Source organism: Sciurus carolinensis, unplaced genomic scaffold (assembly GCF_902686445.1).
Source record: "Sciurus carolinensis unplaced genomic scaffold, mSciCar1.2, whole genome shotgun sequence".
Taxonomy (NCBI): domain Eukaryota; kingdom Metazoa; phylum Chordata; class Mammalia; order Rodentia; family Sciuridae; genus Sciurus; species Sciurus carolinensis.
The window spans coordinates 23,663-42,576 of NW_025920442.1; the positions used below are offsets into that span (position 1 = coordinate 23,663).

General features: G+C 50.5%; 1 pseudogene; it reads left to right on the plus strand.

Annotated features, from left to right (window-relative positions):
* The first annotated feature begins 17,212 nt into the window (after positions 1-17,212).
* LOC124975738 (uncharacterized protein C11orf98-like) lies at positions 17,213-18,412 on the plus strand (annotated as a pseudogene).
* Positions 18,413-18,914: the final 502 nt, after the last annotated feature.

Genomic DNA, 18,914 nt, shown 5'->3' on the forward strand with positions numbered 1-18,914 from the left:
CAGTCCTAGGATGGAGCAAATTACTCACCTCACTGGAACCTCCACCTCAAAATCTGCAGGTTAGGACAAACATATTCCATCCTGGAAGAGTCTCGATGAGGATAACCCATGTCCTATAACCCCTGTGCCTGAGCACATGATGAGGATCAATAAATATCAGCGATTATCACTTCACTGAAAAGGACCCGATCACCTCAAAACATGCAGCTGCCTCTTGTCAGCGTCACAGAAATGCAGTTGGGGATTTTTGTTTCACTGTTACATGAAATGTTTTTGCCTTGGAATTCATCAGAAAATGTGACTCTTAGCCTTCCCTGGGAGTCTCAGTGTGAGGTGGAGACGGCCTTGGTCAGCCTGTCCTTGTGAATGGACTTATGGGTTGATGACCTCAGTAGCTCTGAGATATGGCCTGGCCAGTGGAGGCCTTCCCCTCTGGTTCACTGGCACTCATGGGAGGACCTCCCAGGAGGCTCACCCAATATAGCTGTGATTTGGCCTGACCATGTTTTCCATCAGGACTGAAAGATCAGCAAGCCACTACATGCCAGAGGAATGGGCCTAAGGGAAGGTGGGGAGGAGGTTCTGGGGGCAGGGAGCAGCAGGAGACCCAAGATGGACACCAGGACTGAGGGGTGGGCAGGAACGGGGCATCCTTGCCTGGGCACTGAAGCCCATTCCACAGCCCAGCCTTGGAAAACCACCATTCCATAGTTCACTGGGGATCTCGTGCAGCAGCTCCAGAGGCCCATGTGCAGAGACCAAGCCAACCTTCCTGCCCCGACCCAGGGTGCACAAGGCCACATTCCAGTCCACGTTGACACCGCCTGGGCTTCCACCTCCAGAGAGCACAGGGGGTCCCAGGAAGGCCCCCAGTAACCAAGCGGCCATCACCCTGGGCAGTGCCGACTCCTGGCCAACCTCCAAGAACCTGCCAGGCACATCCCATGCAGGGAGGCCAAAGCCCACAGGTAACAGGGCCGTGGTCGCTCGCCACCCAGCCCAACCCTCCACTCCTTCTCCCGCTCCCCTCAGTGTCATGCCACTTGTGACTGCCTGGGGGCTTTATTTAGCTGGGAGGGCACAAATAAATGCTGTTCTAACTCACAGAGTCCCTGTCCAGAAAACCACCAGCAGGTCAGCCTGGTACCCTGGTCACGTTCAGTGCAGCTCACATCAAGGCCGCAGCCATTCATGCAGCGTGGGGGCTGGTGGTTGATGAAGTCAGTTGATCACAAAGGTCAGCATGGTGCTCGGCACTGAGAAGGCAGTCGGAGCCCCTCTCTGTGCTGAGATGCTGATCTAGAAAAGCACAGGGATCCTTTTATAACTTCATCTCTTAGGATGAAGAAAACTGAACCTAGAGAGAAGGCAGTGACTCTGTTTTCTAAGATTCCTGGGGTTATCTGAAAGATAATTTCAGGCACAAGTAGAAGTTGAAATCCTGAACTTCAGAAGATGAACCAGGGAAAAAGGAGTACGGTCCTCCTCCGCTCTTCCCTAAGGGTCACTTCATCTGGAAGTGGGGCCCATGAACTCCCTTTATCCCCATGGAGCAAATGCTATTGGTCTCCGCTAGCTGGGGACGTGGGTGAGAGCCACTGCCGCCGGCTGTGTCCTGAAGACCTGGTCGTCCTCACTGTGCCCGTGCAGCCCGTGCCTCATGGCGGTTGCCACACACGGAGCACAAGCTGGCGAGACCCACCATCAGCGGATGGCCAGCCCGCACAGAGGCTCTAGGAGGGAATGTGGATGGTGCCACACACCAGGCGCCACAGTCCTCAGATGTGGCTCCCAGGCCCTGCAGCCAGAGAGCTGTGCGTCCTAAGCCAGGCCTCCGGTCCCTGTGCCTCACTCTCCCTGTCGGTAAAATGAATGGGTTTGCACCAGCTCGTCTCCAGAGCACAGCACCCTGAACACACCTTGCCTGGTGGTCATGCACGCCCCACCCACACAGAAGGTCCCAGAAATGGAATCGCACAGCTGTCCCTCATACCACCGTGCCAGGGATCGTACTGGGCCTGGGCTCTTCAGCTCCCAGGTCCTCAACCCCAACCATCCATTCCACAGAAATGCCCCCGGAAGGCCATCCCTGGCAGACAGGGCTCCCTGCTCAAGTTCTTCAGGGCAAGACAGAGTCCTGCCTCTAGGTCTTCTGAGGTTCTCTCAGCCCAGGGTCTCCAAGTGCCTGAGTGGCGGGCCAGCAGCAACCCCACACTAGTCAGAGTGTGCTTTGGAGAGACCCTGTCTCAGGCTCAAAGTGGGCTTTGGTTTCTTTGTTTCCTCCCAAGGCAAACTCTCCAGAGATGGAGAAGGCAAGGAAATGTTTATGTTGTCACCCAGAAGTTCCCAGGCACTGATCAGCTAAAACCATGGAGCATGGGCTACGCACCAGGCACTGTGCCGACTGCTGGGGTCATCAGGGCACCGGGCTCCCACGGACACCTGCAGATGCCAGCAGCCAGGACTGACAGGCGCACCTGGGGAGTCAAGAGTGGCATGTGGCAGCCTGGCCTCTGAGCTGGGTGGCAGGGAGGACAGGTGGGCCTGCAAGGTTCAGAGGGACACTTGTGGCAAAGGACACCCTGCAGAGGCTAAGACTTAGCAAAGGACAGTCTGCTCTAAGAAGAGGGAGGGGCGGAGCAGGGGGCTAGAGCCTCTCCCTGTACCCAGCATGGTTCTGAGGTGCACATCCAGGAGCTGACTTCAATGACCAGCCCACAGAAGGGTAACAGGACATTACAACAAAAATCAGAACACAGGACTGAACCCATCACCCAAATCTTTGAGACATAAATGCTAAGAAACAAGCAGGCAAAAATAATCTTTTAAAAAGGTAAGATCTAGAACAATATGCACAGTACACTACCATTTGCACACATCTGTAATCCCAGAGGCCCCGGGAGGCTGAGGCAGGAGAATCACAAACTGAAAGCCAGCCTCAGCAACTTAGCAAGGCCCTAAGTAACTTAGTGAGACCCTGTCTCTAAATAAACTTTTAAAAAATGGGCTAGGGACGTGACTTAGTTGTAAAGTGCACTTGGGTTCAATACATGGTACCAAATATTTTCTATACATAAAAAATATTTTGTAAAAACTATTTCTGGAAGAGGTTCTTTAAGACAATCCTCCTGTGGTGCTCCAGGGACCACATGCTGCTGTAAACTCTGTGTATTAATTCATTTAACCTGCCCAGTAACCCTGTAAGGTTTCCTGCTCCTCAGAAGTGCCAGAGAGCTCACATAACTTGCTTATCACTCCTCAATCAACAACAGGGCTGGCAGGCACCGGGCTGGGCTCTGTCCCCAGCACTCTTGCCACTGTGCTTCTGGGCCTCTGAGGAGCCCCCAGGACCAGAAAGGGTGCTGGGTATGGAGGTGGGAGCCCTGTCCATTCCTGACTGGTACCAGGCAATTCTCCATGTAGAATCTTTTGTAACTATGGATTCAAAATAAGCAAGCGTAAGACTCAGAACTAGGGCTTTTCTGGAGACATAGGACCACAGGAATTACCCACAAAAGGCCTGGGCTCCTCACTGAGAGAAGTGTGCCCTGCCACCAGCAGGCGTCCAGCACACAGGGAAGCCAGGACTGGCCGGGGTAGTCGCCCAGACGCCGGCCTTGCAGGTGCCACTTCCCAGCTCAGTCTCAGCTGGCAGCGGCTCGATACCAACACACTGGAAAGAAGAGATGGTGAGAGGGCAGTAACAGGGCGGCTCCCAAGCCTGCCTCCCCAGGGCACTTCCCAACAGCACCCAGAGGTGGGACCAAGCAGGGAAAGATCCCACTTCCCACTGCCGACTTCAGCCTGAGTGGCCACCCGGGCCCCTCCTTGAACCAGGAGCACATAGACCATGCCATGGTTCATTTCAGGAGCACATATATTAGACCATGCCATGGTTCATTTCAGGAGCACATATATTAGACCATGCCATGGTTCATTTCAGCAAAAGTCAGCTAGCATTCTTTTGACCTGGGGCAAAAAATTCCCTCCTGAGAAATAATATCACGTCATGTTGCCTGGTCAGGTCAGGGTGGGGGCTGGGGTAACCCGACACTATCCCAACACTGACCTGCAGAAGAAAGGAGCCTTTGTTCTGGACTGTCAGCTCCGCTGGGCTGGAGGTAAAGTCAGCTGGAGAAGCGAGTGGGGGACCAGGTGCAGGGCAGGCCCAATGCCCACCCTTTCAGGTCCAGGGGCTGCTCCCACCTCACCCCCTCCCGTGAGGCCCGCCACCCTTGCTCCTAACCTCCAGGCAGAGTAAGTGAGCCAAGTCTTCTCAACCCCAGGACACAAAGCACAGCAATAGTTAGACCAGGATGGTGAAGTTCGGGGGAAACTTTTTTTCCTGAGCAAGACTTACTTTTCTAAACAGACAACCAAAGGGAGAAGTAGGCACATGGTGGTTGTGTGCACACAGAGGCCAGAGCCATGTTTGAAAGACAGACTGAACACGGCCCAGGGCTGGAGGGAGGAATCTCAACAAGAAGGGCCAAGTGCATATACAGCCATTCAGCCAGGAATGCTGCACACTGCCAGACAAAGGAAGTCAGGGGAAGGCGGTGGGGCAGAGCAGAGTGGCACAGGAGGGCGGAGGCGAGGGGTGCAGGGACAGAGCAGCCGAGGTGGGAAACTGGCAGGGGGATTAAAGACTCTCTGCAGATGAAATACCAGGCAAAGGATTTATGGTGAGAGAAAGTTCAGGAAATAAAAAGCGAGACAAATGCAAGCCAGCCTGGCTGGAGACAGAATTCATTTTGCTGGTCAAACATCTAATTTGATTTTCTCTTCTTTTTCCCTGTCTCCCAGCTCAGCCCCGGAAGAGCACAGATCAGGCACATGTGCCATCCGTGGCAGAACTGCCTACTATTGGCAGGAGGGCCAAGTGCTCTGGCCTGCCCACTGGTCTTCAGTAAGGGGAGCCAGTTCCATGACAATTTAGGATGATAGGCCTCAGGTCCCCACAACCAGAGGGCACTGGACACAGCAAATGGGGTCCAGTGGCACTCCTGGGACTCCACCCTTGGGTGCTAATCATGTGGCCACTTATAAAGGCTGCCCGGCACCCTGATCCGTCCTGGCTGCATCACCGGCAGTTAAGAAAGCAACCGCACAGACTGCGGGGTTCCAGGTTGTCACGCTTTGCTTTTATGCTAACCTCACCACATTTTCTTTGGGACACAACAGAGACCCCCAACTAAAGTGGGTGGTGCCTGTGGCACAAGTGCTTTCCCACAGAGGCTTGGAAGCAGCCCTCCCTGCTTCACAGAGAGGAGGAGGGCCTGGAGCACCCTGCAAGCTCAGAGCTGCTTTCCTCGCTGCTCGAGTCCCCACGTCTGTCTTCCAGTGCCCAGGAGTGTCCTCAGTGCCATAGAGTGCCGTACTGGGGCTGAGAGCCAGCAGGGATGTGGGGAGGGCAGGCAGAAGAGTGGCCACCAGGTCCTCTGTCCTGTGTCCCCCATAGCAAAGGCAAGGTGCAGGAAGAATGGACTTCTGGAGCCCTAGACACACAAGTGCCAGTCCTGGGGCTCCAGTGGCTTCTGCTACTGCAGGGAGGGCTTTGTGCTGACACCACAGCCCTGTGCTGTCCTGCTGTTAAAGATGGCCAAGACTTGCCCGACTCTTCTTTTTCTGGATCCCTCCGATGCCCTGCTGTGTGTCATGGAGCAAAGCCTGAGAGCCTGATGTGAACTGGGCACTGGATCTGGTGCAGGGAGCACAGCCATTGGCCAAGGAGGAATGCCTGCCAGGAGCCTGCTCACTTCCCAACCCACTTCCTAGGGTCTTGTAACACTCAGCAGAAAGGTTCTGGGTGGTCTCATGAACTCCAGGTGGTTCACACTGGTGGGACCACGGGAGAGGCTGAAAACCCAGGACAGTGCAGGGAGGTGGCGGGGGACTCAGCGGTGTGGGGAAGGTGGAGAAAGAAGCTTGGGATGGAGAAGGGGGCTGCAGGATCCCCTGCACAACCTCAGAGGCCTGACTCATCCCACCCTGTCACCTGTCCCTCAGTGCTCAGTCCAGGACCACCAGGAAAAAGGCACTGGTCAAAAGTAAAACTGCCCCACAGGCTGAGGCTAGTGGGCCACAGGGAGTAACCACGTCCACTGACACCTCAACTCTGCTCTGGTGACTTGCTCTCCCATCCTGAACTTATGGCTCTTAGGAAAGAAAAGAAGGCAGTGCTGAGAGAGGTCTCCTGAGCAGCCCGACACCTCTGGCCTTCAATTTATTATCTCATTAATCAGTGAAGGGGGATTTATTATTTGAAGCAATGTCTGTTTCATATCAATTCTGTTCCCCTTTTTTCCCCCGACAGTGGAGCTGTGAGGAGCCAAAGAGCAGATGTTTTATAAGGAGAGATCTGTCTCCTCAGTTCCTAAAAGATTCCTGGAATTCTTATACTTAGCAAAAATTAGCTACAGAGAAAGGATCGGGAATCATGAACTGGAGCCACAACACCTCTGGGAGCCAGTCATTTCTGCCCTCCCTCCTGCCCACTCTCCCCACCCGAGTCTCTGCCGGATGCCTGGATTCTGTGGAAAATCCCACTGGACCCTGGGGTGTTGGGATCTCCCAGTTACCCAAGACCCAGCCACACTTCATGGTGCCCAGTTGTAACTTCAGGAGCTGAAGTGGGAGTCAGACCTGGTTCTCTTCACGGTTAAACAGTAAGTGTCTCTATTACCTTCCCACCAGCAGAGATGGGGTGCAGCCTCTCCCCCCGGATGCAAAGATGGGGTGAGGGCAGGTGTGTCTACCCAGCTGCACACTCACAAGTGTGAGCCACACTCCTTTAGTCACCTTCAGTTAGTGGGATTGGGTGTGAACCTGAGGCCAGGCTCTTAACCTTTCAACTACTCAATGAGCAGTTACTGAGCACCTGGCACATTATGGGGCCCATGCCAGAGCTAGGTACGTATCTGCAGAAAACTGAGTGAACCAGTACCTAACACAGAAAGGAAAAACAGGGAAGCAACCACCAGGCTCCATCCTGAATGCAAACAAGAATCACTGAGCCTGGCTCAGCTCGCAGCACTCAGACTCAGACTGCTGTGAAACATCTGCTCTTCTGACCTCGGCACCTGGCTCAGCTCGCAGCACTCAGACTCAGACTGCTGTGAAACATCTGCTCTTCTGACCTCGGCACCCAGGGGCACCCATGCTGCCCCTGCCTTCATGAGCAGAGGGGCCAGAGAGAAAGGCGCGACCTGAGGCCTGTTAAGAGATGCTTATGAAAGAGCCCAGAGGAAGGCTGCAGCAGGCAGGGCCTCCTGAGCCTGTGTGCCACCCACCCACACTCCAAGGAGGCAGGAGCTACAGGTGTCCTCTCTGCTCCCTTCTCTCCTCCCTGCTGCTCCTCCTCACTCCCTCCTCCTCCCTTCTCATTCTCTCATCCCTCCTCCCTGCTCCTCCCCACACTCCTCCATCCTCCCTGCTCCTCCCCACTCTCTCCTCCCTCTTCCTCCTCACTCTCCTCCCTCCTCATTCTCTCCTCCATTCTCCACTCCCTCCTCACTCCTCTTCACTCCTTTCTCATGCCTCCCTCACATCTCTCCTCCCTCCTCCCTCTCCTCCTCACCCTTTTCTCCCTCCTCCTCTCTCCTTCCTCATCCCTACTGCTCCTATTCTCTATCCTTCCTCCTCCCTGCTCCTCCTCACTCTCTTCTTCCCCTCCCTCCTCCTCCTCCCCACCCCCTCCTCCCTCCTACTCCTCTTTTCTCTCCTCCCTCCTCCCTCTTACTCCTCTTTTCTCTCCTCCCTCCTCCCTACTGCTCCTTTCTTATTCTCTCCACTCCCTGTCCGATGAATTTTGCTTTGTCAGGGTTTTTCCCTGGTTATTTTCTGTCTAGACTCTCTTGAATCATCAAATTCCCTTTAAAGACATCGATTTCCATATACAAGCTCAATGCACTGAAATTTGTCTGTAGCCCTGATTTCTGCCTGAAACTCCAGACACATGTCCAGCTGCCTTCCAGACAGTTCTACCTCAACATCCAGCAGGCCACTCAGAGCCAAGATCACTGACTCCCTCTCCCAACCCTCCTGGGCAGCTCTCTGCAGCCTGATAATCTTGACATCCATTAAGACATCCCTGTTCAGACTTGCACACTAGAAGACTTGCTGTTTATATGAACTCATCCTTCTCCCTCAACTTCTCTCCTCATTAACAACTTTTAAATTTACCTAAGCATGGTGGTGCACATCTGCAATCCCAGAAACTCTGGAGGCTGAGGCATGAGGATCAAGTTCAAGGCCAGCCTCAGCAAATGAGTGAGGCCCTAAGCAACTTAGTGAGACCCTGTCTCAAAATAAAATAAATGCATAAAATAATAAAAAGGACTGAGGACTGGGAGGTAGCTCGGTGGTAAAGTGCCCTCAGGTTCAATCCCTAGTCCCAAAACCAAAGCCAAAACAAAAGCTTTTCAAACTCATTCACTCCACTCCACACTACCTCTCAGCTCACTGATTCCTTTTCCCTCCCTCACCCACCACTTTAATCCACCCTCCCAAGAGCCACCAAAACTATGTGGTCTCACCCCTGCTCCCCACAATCTCAGACAACACTGCCCACGTGGCCTTCAAAGTCAAATATTAAGCATTGCATGAACTGGCCCCAGGCTACTCAGCCTGCCAGGGCCCTGGCGAGGCCATGCGCAGGGTGGGCCCTGCCTCTGCCCCTCAGCATGGCCCCCCACCCACCTGCTGGCCTCTGCATCACTCTGACACTGGACACCTCATGCCAGGGTCATCTCAGCCCACCTCCCAGCAACTCGAGACAGAGTCATCGCCCACTTCCCAAGTAAAGGAAGGACCCCGTAGGACTCAGGTGTTTCTTCAGTAAAAAGTTGGATGTGAGGCAGTGTTAAGGTCGACATGATCCACTTTACAAAATTGCAAGGATCATAAGTTCCCATGCACAAAAAGGGAACCAAAGTTTTGTTTATTTATTAAATAAGTAGGCCCCTTGCCTGCAGCAGGGGTCTGGCTGCTGGACACACACAGCCACCAAGCCCCTTCCCTCAGGGCAGGTGAGATCCAGTGGCAAGCAAAGAGAACACCCAGTTACTAGGAATCCTAGATGGGCTGCAGGATTCATTTAGCAACTAGAAGATGAGAGTTGTTTCAAATACACACAAAAATCATAACTCCTGAATAATGAGTGATTTTTTTTTTTTTTCACACGAGGAACTTTTATTCAAGCGGACAAAACGTGTCCGCTCGGGGGAAAGGGGAAAGGGGAAAGAGAGGGAAAGAAGATGGCGCACGGTTCTTTGTATTGGAATTTCGCGGGCTGGGAGGAACCAATCACGGAGGAGAATTATTACAGACTGACTGATGGACCAATGACATATTGGAACGTAATGTAAGGGGGGGGGCAGGAAGGTTACAGCGACGTAAGCCGGAAATTCCTGTAACGGGAGAGGCGGACTTAACACAGATTGACAGGTGATGCCTGTAGCGGGAGAGAAAAAGGTGGCTTTATACCATTTCCTTTTTCATAAAAAATTTTTTTTTGGGTACATGGAGGAAGGTCAGTCTTCTGTAATTACTTCCTGCTGGGGTGTGGACGTAGAGCTGGTATCATTGTGACAGGAAGAACTGGAGACTTGATAGTTTCTCTGGAGGCACATCTGCAGCCAGGCTCCAATTTTTGTGAAATCCTGATATTTCTGCAATACAAGTTGATTAATTGACATGGAAGTAAAGACAGGGGGTGGAAGAACTGAGAAGTTGTTCCCATAACAAGGCCTAGCAAAGCCTGGAGAGGACAGGCCTTCATTTGGGAGCTTCAACATTGTCTAGGTCATCAGGAATGTGAACACAACATTTAGTACTAGCAAACATAGATTAAGCCTATTTGTGTCTGTAGGTCTTAAGCTGACTAAAAACAGAAATTCTGACTCTAGCAGTTTCTCTTGATAGTTACTATTATTTTTAAATGCCCACTGATTTGCTAGGTGTTTAAGATCAAGCTGGTCAAAGTGACCTGTTCCTGTCTGTTAAAGAGTCAGCTAAGTTTCCACAGGGGTAACTCATAGAGAACTTAAGAGCAGTTTCTTAGCTCCATAGTGCAATTGGTGAGGCAGGGTATTTTCGATGACGTGACTTTCCTTGAAAGTGCCAGGGATGTCTCCCTTTTTCTGTGACCCTCCTCTGCAGCAGATGCACTGAGTCGCTTTTTCTCTAGCAGTCTCACCAATCTCCTTGCTCAGGAGGTTGTGTGACCCAGAGTTGCAAAGCTTTTTGGAGAAGTCCTCTTGTTTCCTGGGTTCAGGCTGACTTTGAGGGTAAGACCCAAATATGGAGTTTTTCTTGGCCTCTGTATTTAATTTCTATCTTTAAGTTTGATCTTAACCATCAAGCAAGTCAGTCTCACCAGTCATAAAGTAAGAGTACTGGGCTTTAGCTTTAATGTCTATAACTTTACAGTTATTTACCCCCTTTTATCTAATTGGGGTTTGCATTATCTGTTCTATAGGTGATGGCTTACTATTCCAAGTTAATTTACGGTGTTCACTCTTGAAGCAGTACTTCTGAAAAATATTGATCAGGCAACAATTAGAGTTTACAAGGAAAATACAAAATAGAATTACCAACAGTAAAACATTCAGTTTGTGCAATAGCTATCTTGAATTTTGGCCGAGTTCCATTTTTGCTACTGCATATTACACTCTTTCTTAAATGTTATTTTACATATACCCTATTGATGACAGGTCCTATAATAGAATATTAAATGATAGGGTTACCATTACAGACAAGTTTAATTTGGAGAATAGCAGCTTGATAAATTTTCTGCTTTTAAAGGCTTGTATACCTGGAAAATATGAACACATTTAATATACAAAGAATAATGTTTTAAGTATGTTACTCCATGGAATAACCTTATAAATTAATTAGATGTCTCTAACAAACACATTTGAGTAATCCCATACATGTTGACTCCAATTCACTCATCTTATTGTAGAAAAACCAAGATATCAGACAAGTGTATCAATAGTATTTGCTGTCTCTTTTTTGTTGAAGAAAATTCCTAGAAAATTGATGTTAGACATTTTATAAACATCGATATTTTATTAGTTTGACCACTTGGAGACTTGTGAGTTAATTTTAAGGACATTTTACTTCTATTAGTATACCCAATTTAAGTTGAACCTCATTAAATCACATGAATTAAAAATATTTGGATCCATTTTTAAAAATTTAATTTTTATGCATGCTTATATTTAACACAAAAGCAAAGGCCTTGTAATATTTATCTCCATTGCAAGGTAGCAGATGTTCAAAAATAACTCGAGTTGGATAAAAAGAACTGATCAGAAATCATTAACCTAGGTCTGTAGGATCAAAATTGTGAGCTCAAAAATACAGCATTTAAGAAAAACAAAGTCCTGGAAGAAAAATGATAATGGTTATTAATTAAAGCATGAGAAAATGAGAAGGAAAGTAAAGGCGAAAGGGAAAAGAATTCTGAGTTGTAGCCCAGGAGAAATTTAAAATAGACACTTTTTTTCCCTTGGGTTTGAAACTGGTCTCCTACACAGTCTTTCTTCATTTACATTTCAATGTAACCCTTGACTGAGATCTGAATCTGAAAGGGGCTAATATGTTCTACCAGAGACTTGATGCTTAGGACCTTTTAATTTCTTGAATCTGTAGGGAGAGCTAAGATAAGAAAGAAAAGATTTGAAAATAAGGAATTAGCCAAGAGAATGTGTTCAAGTTTTACTCCCTCCATGTCAGCCATCTCCAGTAAAGGAGCTAGAATGTGTGTATGAGACCGCATGGTTGGGGAACTTGGTGAACTGAATGGAGGAGCGGAAGGAGAAACAGAATGAGGTGAACTTGGAAGGGAAAGAAGGGTTAAGAGGTGGGGGAGAAGCCAAGAGAGGTTTAGCAAGAAAGAAAGGAAAAACAAGAAGGGGAAAAGTTCCTTTCCATTCACCAGGTTGCCCATATATGTACTTAATTATAACTAGCATAATTAGACATACAATTTTACCTAATATAAAGCTAGAATTTAGGGTGTCATAAATAGACCATTCTGACTTACTATCTAAAGGACAATTTAGCTCTGATTCAGGAATAGGTGAAGGGGTTTGAGATGGTTTAATAAGCATCTCAGGGGCGAGTTTGCTGGGTTGGATGTTTTGAATTTCATGGTAAGCTGAGACCCACGTGGGTAGTGGATTTGGCATCCCAGAATCCACGGTGCCAGGCAACAAGAGGTTAAAAACAATGATTAGGTTGTCACCCGAAATCACTGTTTAACCGGGCAAAAAAGCCGAGAGAGGGTTTGAAGACCTGGCCAGGGTTTCGAGAGAGAGCCTCGAGAGGTCGGGGGGGGGGAAAGCCACAGGGCAGCGAGAGGGTCTAGCAGCGGCAGAAGTGAGTGAACTTCAAACCCTGAGAAAGAATCACAGCACCATAAAATTCAGACATCCACCCAACAACTAAGACCAATTATGAGGACCAAGGAGGTACCCCCACACCTCGGCGGTTGAGTGGCAGGAGCCACGAGGGGTGAAGCCGCAGGGCGGGCAGCGAAAGGCTGCAAGCCGGTGGAGGGAGCTGGGGACTGGCCGCTTTATAATAAGGAGGGGGGCTGCAGCGGACTGCAGGTGGAGCTGCGGGTAGCCGAGATGTGTTTAAATGGTCAGGGGCCTGCCTAAGGGGAACTCACCAATTTTGGAGTCCGGTGTTGTATGCAGAAAACTGGGCATCCAGGTAAATGGAAGGTGAGCCTGAATCTGCGGGCGCAGGAGCAATCGGATGGGGTTCCGCTTGCTTAGCCAGCGGAAAAAAACACCCATCCCGGGTCTTTCGGCACCAGATGTTAGTTAGATGTAAAGGGGGCAGTTTTGGTTCGTCGATAACTCCCAGAAAAGACACTCCGCAGATACAGGTCTCACACGAGGAACTTTTATTCAAGTGGACAAAACGTGTCCACTCGGAGGAAAGGGGAAAGGGGAAAGCTGAGTGATTTTTAAAAAATCTTCTAAAGCTGAAAGGAATCATTCCTACCTAACTCACACCCTTCTCTATAGTCACCATCAACATGCATGTTTTTACAGAAAGTGTACCTACAGAAAAGCCTTCCCGACCAGGGAGACCAGAATGCATTACAAGAGGGTCTGAATTTAAAGAATTTAGTGAAAAACAAAATCGTAAAACTTCGTGAGAAATGAATGCTAATTGCTGATAAATTGCTCCCACAAAGAGGCACCATCAAGACCTGCTTTTGAGGATACAGCATAAGAGGGACTTGGTAGGCAGATAAATGCTCTTCACTTTATAAAGCCTTTTAAAAGTTGGTTTCTTTAAACTGGCTATGCGATACCCCAGGGCAAACTGGAGTATGTGAACCCAGGACCCTGCACATTTAAATGCTCAATACATATTTATTAATTTAATAGTCACTATTCACATGCCTGGTTGGCCACTCTTCATGGGGAGACTTTGTAAATCACCCAACATTTCCAACCCAGGCGCCTGGGTCCGTGGATGGCACCGTGCCCACACATGAAGAGCAGAAGTCCTCCGTCCTGCTGCCCTGGCCACAGGGAGCCCTGTGCTTCAGGAGTCCTGTGGAGGCTGGACCCACCAGCCTGGCTGAGGTGTGCCCATCTGCTTGGGGACCCTCGACCCACTTCACGGTCCCGGGGGATCTGCTGGGCAGGCTAGAGGGAGGACAGAAGTATCTCTCAGAAACGTCATGCTGTCCAACTCCTGGCAGCCCTCCCCTAGGTCACTCGCACTCACACCAAGTTGCCTGCTCTGTGTCCCTCTTTAGAGGGGACTCCTGCAACCACCTCACCATCGTCACACAACCTCACAGATCCTGCACGTTCCCGTGACCATCCAAGTCCCCGCCTCCTGTCCTGGGACTGCTTCCTGTCTGCCTGGCAGCACACAAGTTCCTGGGGACAGCCTGACACTGGCACACTGGTGTCCTGCACGGGGCACACTGCACGGGGCACACTGCACGGGGCACACTGCCTGGAATACAGAAGGTGCTCTACCACGCACTGCCCAGCATACAGAAGGCACTCTACCACACAACAAAGGAGGCTGCTTTCTCACCTTTTCCCATTCTTTCTTTATTTGAAAACTGTGAGAAATTTCAACAATTTATCTAAAAATGCCGTATTTTATAAATGAAAATTACATCAGTCCTTGATATGAGGAGGTGGGAGGAGAGTCTTGGCAGGTAAGATGGAGCCGCAGGCTGGGATTCGGAAGAATCCCTCCTATTAAGACTTAATGCAGTCTTCCCTGAAGTGCATTTCATCTGCCAAGTTCTTTATGACTATTTTGATAAGTTATTTATGCCACAGTAATAAGTGCCCTGCATAAGCAATATATCATAGGACAGAGTGAGAGGCCGTGTCCCCTCCTGATTTGTTAAGGCTAAATTATGAGCTCTTGTGATAAGCAGCTGTCACCAAGTACTGCCCTAAGTGGCAGGGCGGGCATCCTGGTACCCAGCAGGTGCTCAATACATGTGACTACTAAGTGATGAATGAATTGTTGTCAGAGTAGAAGGGACCTCAGAAGTCACACGGTAAGCTTGAGAGTAAGGGGACCACTGTGGGGTCAGGGTGCTGCAAGGTGGGTGCAGAGGCAAGGAGTGGCCATGCGGCCTGGCCAGTGGGCAGCCCGGCCATCCTCAATTCCCCCTGAAAGGGGAATGAGATGGAATTACATGAGACAATGCCCAGAGTGTCTGGCTCCATGTCTGCTGAGGGGCATGTGCTTGAAATTACCTGTCATTATTTCACAGGTGCCATTCACATTTACTAACTAAAAGCCCAGCAGATTAAAGTTCAGCATGTGCACAGTTGGCATCGCTCGGAAACATGGAATCTGCAAAAGCAGATGCAGAGGTGCTCTCCCTAAAATTGGTGGGAAGTACTCTGAGCAGAAGAGGGTTTTGAATAAAGGTGATCATTCCTGAAACAAGCTCTGAGGTCCACTCTAGAAAGAACCCGTCCTCTGCAGCTCGCACACTGCTGCTTAGACACAGGACTCACGGGATCATGTGTGGACTTCTGGAAATGTGGGAATCTTTTCTGTGTGCTTAGCCTGGACTCTACATGCACACATAATAGAGCTGCTTAAAACAAAGACTCTCCCTCACCAGGTATAAATACAATATGTCAGCGCTGTGGTGGTCCTGGGACCCCCTGGCCGAGGCCTCCAGGACCAAGTTGCATTATACCTCTCTAATGTTCGTTTCTAACACAGGGGGCAGAGCTGAAATTTCTCCATGTTCACTCAAGCAGTTCTCCAAACTCCCTGCCTTTTACATGCATTAATTCTGACTTTGGCTTCAAGAGAAAAAATGAGGTGAACACCACCACCCCCCCAAAAAAGTGGAATAAGCTCTTTGGAGCTGCTGCACACAGGCAGGAAGAAAGGCTTCCCTGGCCTCCTTATTCCATGGTTCCTCACCATGGCTTCTAGAAAAATAGGAAAGAACAGGGAGTGGGTTTGGAGGAAGGAAGGGAAGAGGTGGGCAAGGAGAAGGGATGGGGAAAACAGCTGCAGGGGAAGGACAGGAAAAAAAGAGAAGAAAGCCAGGCTGAAACCTGATTCTCAGAAACTGGGCCTCAGCGAGGGACTCCTTGGACTGAGCCCAGCCAGCCTGGGGATGGCATGGTTCCAATCTCAGCCTTCATTAACGCTCCACACACTCAGCCCCTAATTTACAACAGTTTAATGGCAAACATTCTACAAGTACCTTTGGGGAACTCTGAGGACAGAAAGAAATCTGAAAGAAATTAGGTGCCTAGAGAGCTCCCCTCAAAGGCCAGAGCCTTTCACACAGGCCGGCAATTTGGCTGCACTTTCTGAGTGGGGTAAGAAAGATGGAGCCAGAGGCAAAAAGGGGCTGGGGTGGCTGACCCGCCAGGTACCCACGGCCTTGTGTGCACATGGGGTGCAACTACAGGTGGGACAACTGCCTGCACAGCCAAACCCTGTTCCAGCAATTTAAATAAACAAGAGCATTAAAAAACCAAAACCCCACTACAACAACCCTCGTGGAGCATTTTCCCTCCAGTGCTGAAGTAAAGACCAAACTCGAGCAGAGTAAAGAGAAGGATGCACAGCCAGGACAGAGCCAGGCCTGGCTGGGGTGGTGGATGTGGCCCTGCAGCAGGGACCCTGTAGGCTTTCCTCTGTTCTAGAAGCTCTTTCCTTCAGTCCACACCTGTGCCCTGTGAACACGGGACAGATGTGGCCAGGCAGCTTCTCTCCCAAGGCCACCGTGAGGAGTCCCCTCAGTCAAGAGTGGAGCCTAGACAGAAGACTTGAACTGCCTCTCCTCCAGCAGAAGGGAAGTTAAGCAGATGATTTTTTAACTATCAGCTTTACCTAAATTGATCACCATTGAGGATTAGCTTTCCCCAGCATCAATGCTGGGTGTGTGGCTGAGTGGAAGATGGTGGGCCCCAGTCAGGATCTGGAAGGAGCTGGTTCTGCCCTGGGTGTGAAGAGGAGGACAATGTCCTATCTCACTCCCCTGTCAGAGGTACTCAGGTCCCTCCAGAATGAACTCAGGGAAAGTGAACCCAGAAGTGAGGGTGCCCCAACTTCAAGGGCATCCACATACAACAAGCCCAGTTCACCATCTTGGCACAAAGGGAAGCACCAGGGCTGCCCAGAGTGAGCAGGGGCAGGGAGGGTACAGTGGTCCTGTGCTGTGGACCAGGCGTGGCGCCAGGGGAGACGGCAGGCCTGTCTGCAGAGGCTGGGGCCCCCTCCCTCAGCCGGAGGAGGCCCCTCACCCAACTCCTGCTCCTGAGGAGAGCCAGTGTGCTTCTCTGCTACAGTTCACAGCAAGCCCCCCACCACGTAAGGGAACTAGAGCATCATATCAAAGTGCTGGGCACTGGAGAGATGGCTGTGGTGGCCAGGAGCCCTGGGTGTGGCCCTGCCTCCCATCTTCCACTGAGTGAGTAGAATGCTGCCTGCTCCCAGGGCCTCATCTGTCAGCGAGTGAGGCTCCCCGGGAAGCAGCCGCAGCTCCTCCAAGGCCTGGGCACGAGCTGCGGGGTTGCCATTCTTAGTCCTTTCAGTGATGGCAGCTGGGAGCTGGGCTGGCGGGGCTCCATAGGCTGCTGCTGAAGGGGAGCCTGGGATTCTGCAGCAGCCATGCAGAAGTTCAGCAAGGAGCCTGCCACCTGAGAGCAAAGGGGCCGTCCTCAGGATGCGTGATTCTCGAAGGTACGAAGGCAATGCCTCTGGCCGCCGACGGGCTGCTGGGGTCGCTCCCGCCTGGATCGGCCTGGGTCGGTCGTCCAGAGGCCAACACTCATGGGACCGCTGGGACCCTTGAGGGACGATGTCATGGTCACTGTGTGCAGAACATGAAGGACCTGGAGGGAACAGAACCCCATCTGTGTCCCACCCTGGGCACTGGCTGGCTGGGCTACATTAAGGCAGGCAGAGCCGCAGTGCCTCTGAGTGGACGGGTACCAAAGCCACGTCTGTGCTCCCCGGCAGGGGGTGCCAGGCAGGGCAGGGCTGAGGAGCAGGACACGGTGTGGACTGGGTCCACCCTTAGGGCAGCAACACATCTGACTCAATATCCTGCTCCTGTTGCCTGCCTGTGCACTTCCTTAAAGTAAATCTGCTAATATTTACACATACGTATTCTACTGGTCCTGTTTTTCTGTGGATACAGGCTCACGCCTGGGAGGCAGCATCATGGAGTCTCTTCTGGAGGCTGCCCGGCTGTTTCGGCTTCCTGGGGCTGCTGTAGCAGAGTGCTGCAGACTTGCAGGCTTGCACAGCACAGACTCATTTCCTGTAGGTTCTGGAGGGCTCAAGCTTGACGTGGTGCCATGGTCAGGTTTGGTGTCCTTGACTTGCAGATGGCTGTCTACATGTGTCTTCCCTCACAATGTGCCTAGAATCCCTATTTCTTCTCATGAAGACACCCACCACTCAGGTTGAACTAGGGCTGACCTGAGTGACCTCATTTTGACTTGGCTGCCACTGTAAAGACAGTATCTCCAGGAAGCACCCATGGGGGGTCCAGGGGAAAGATTAACTGGCCCCAAACAGAACTGAAGAAGAAGTTGTTCAAGTGCTGGTGGGTGTTGAATAGAGAAAAGCAACTGAGGCCTCAGGTGGTCGGGGTTGTAATAGATGAAGGACTGATCACACAACATCACCTCAAGAAGCAGGCACCCAGTGCATGTGCCAATATTACTCTGTCAGGGAAGAAACACGGAAAATTCCTACTGCAGTTATGGCTTACTCAGAAAGAAAAGGCAGCAAGGAAAGTGGAAGTCCCTTCAAAACCAGTCAGGACTAGTGAACCACAGCCCAAATGATGAAAGAAGATCAACATCCCCCCCCCCCCCAGGATGTAGAAATGGAGAATCTTGAGGATGAGAGCTAAAGTTCTTACCTCTTCCACCAGATTTTCAACTGGAGCCAACAGGATTTGGTGGCTGTTTCAGAGGGTTTTGAAGAAAGCATTACCTACTTTCACTCATCCCCATTCCTCTTACATGATGGCTTTATGACTTCCCCTGGAGGGATATTTTGGGAGGGAAGAGGGTAGAAAAGAAAGATTCAAGATGGTCCAACTTCCATTTATAATAAATCCCTAGAGCTTTGACTGACGAGTGTGATAAAATATAGAAATGGCGGATGGGCCATGAGAAGGTCTATGGCTGTGGATGGAGACAGTCTAGAAACACAGACTTGCTTGAGCAAAAATAATGAGGAGCTAGTCTTTGGTGAACTGGTCTCTCTTTCTCTCCAACTTTCCATTTCTGACAATAATAGAGGTTATTGTAGAAATGACATGGGGTAAGGATCCTAATCCCAGTCTTGCCTTAGCCCCTGTGTGATCAGGATGAGCAAGTCACTTTACTTCACGTTCATCTTGCTTCCTT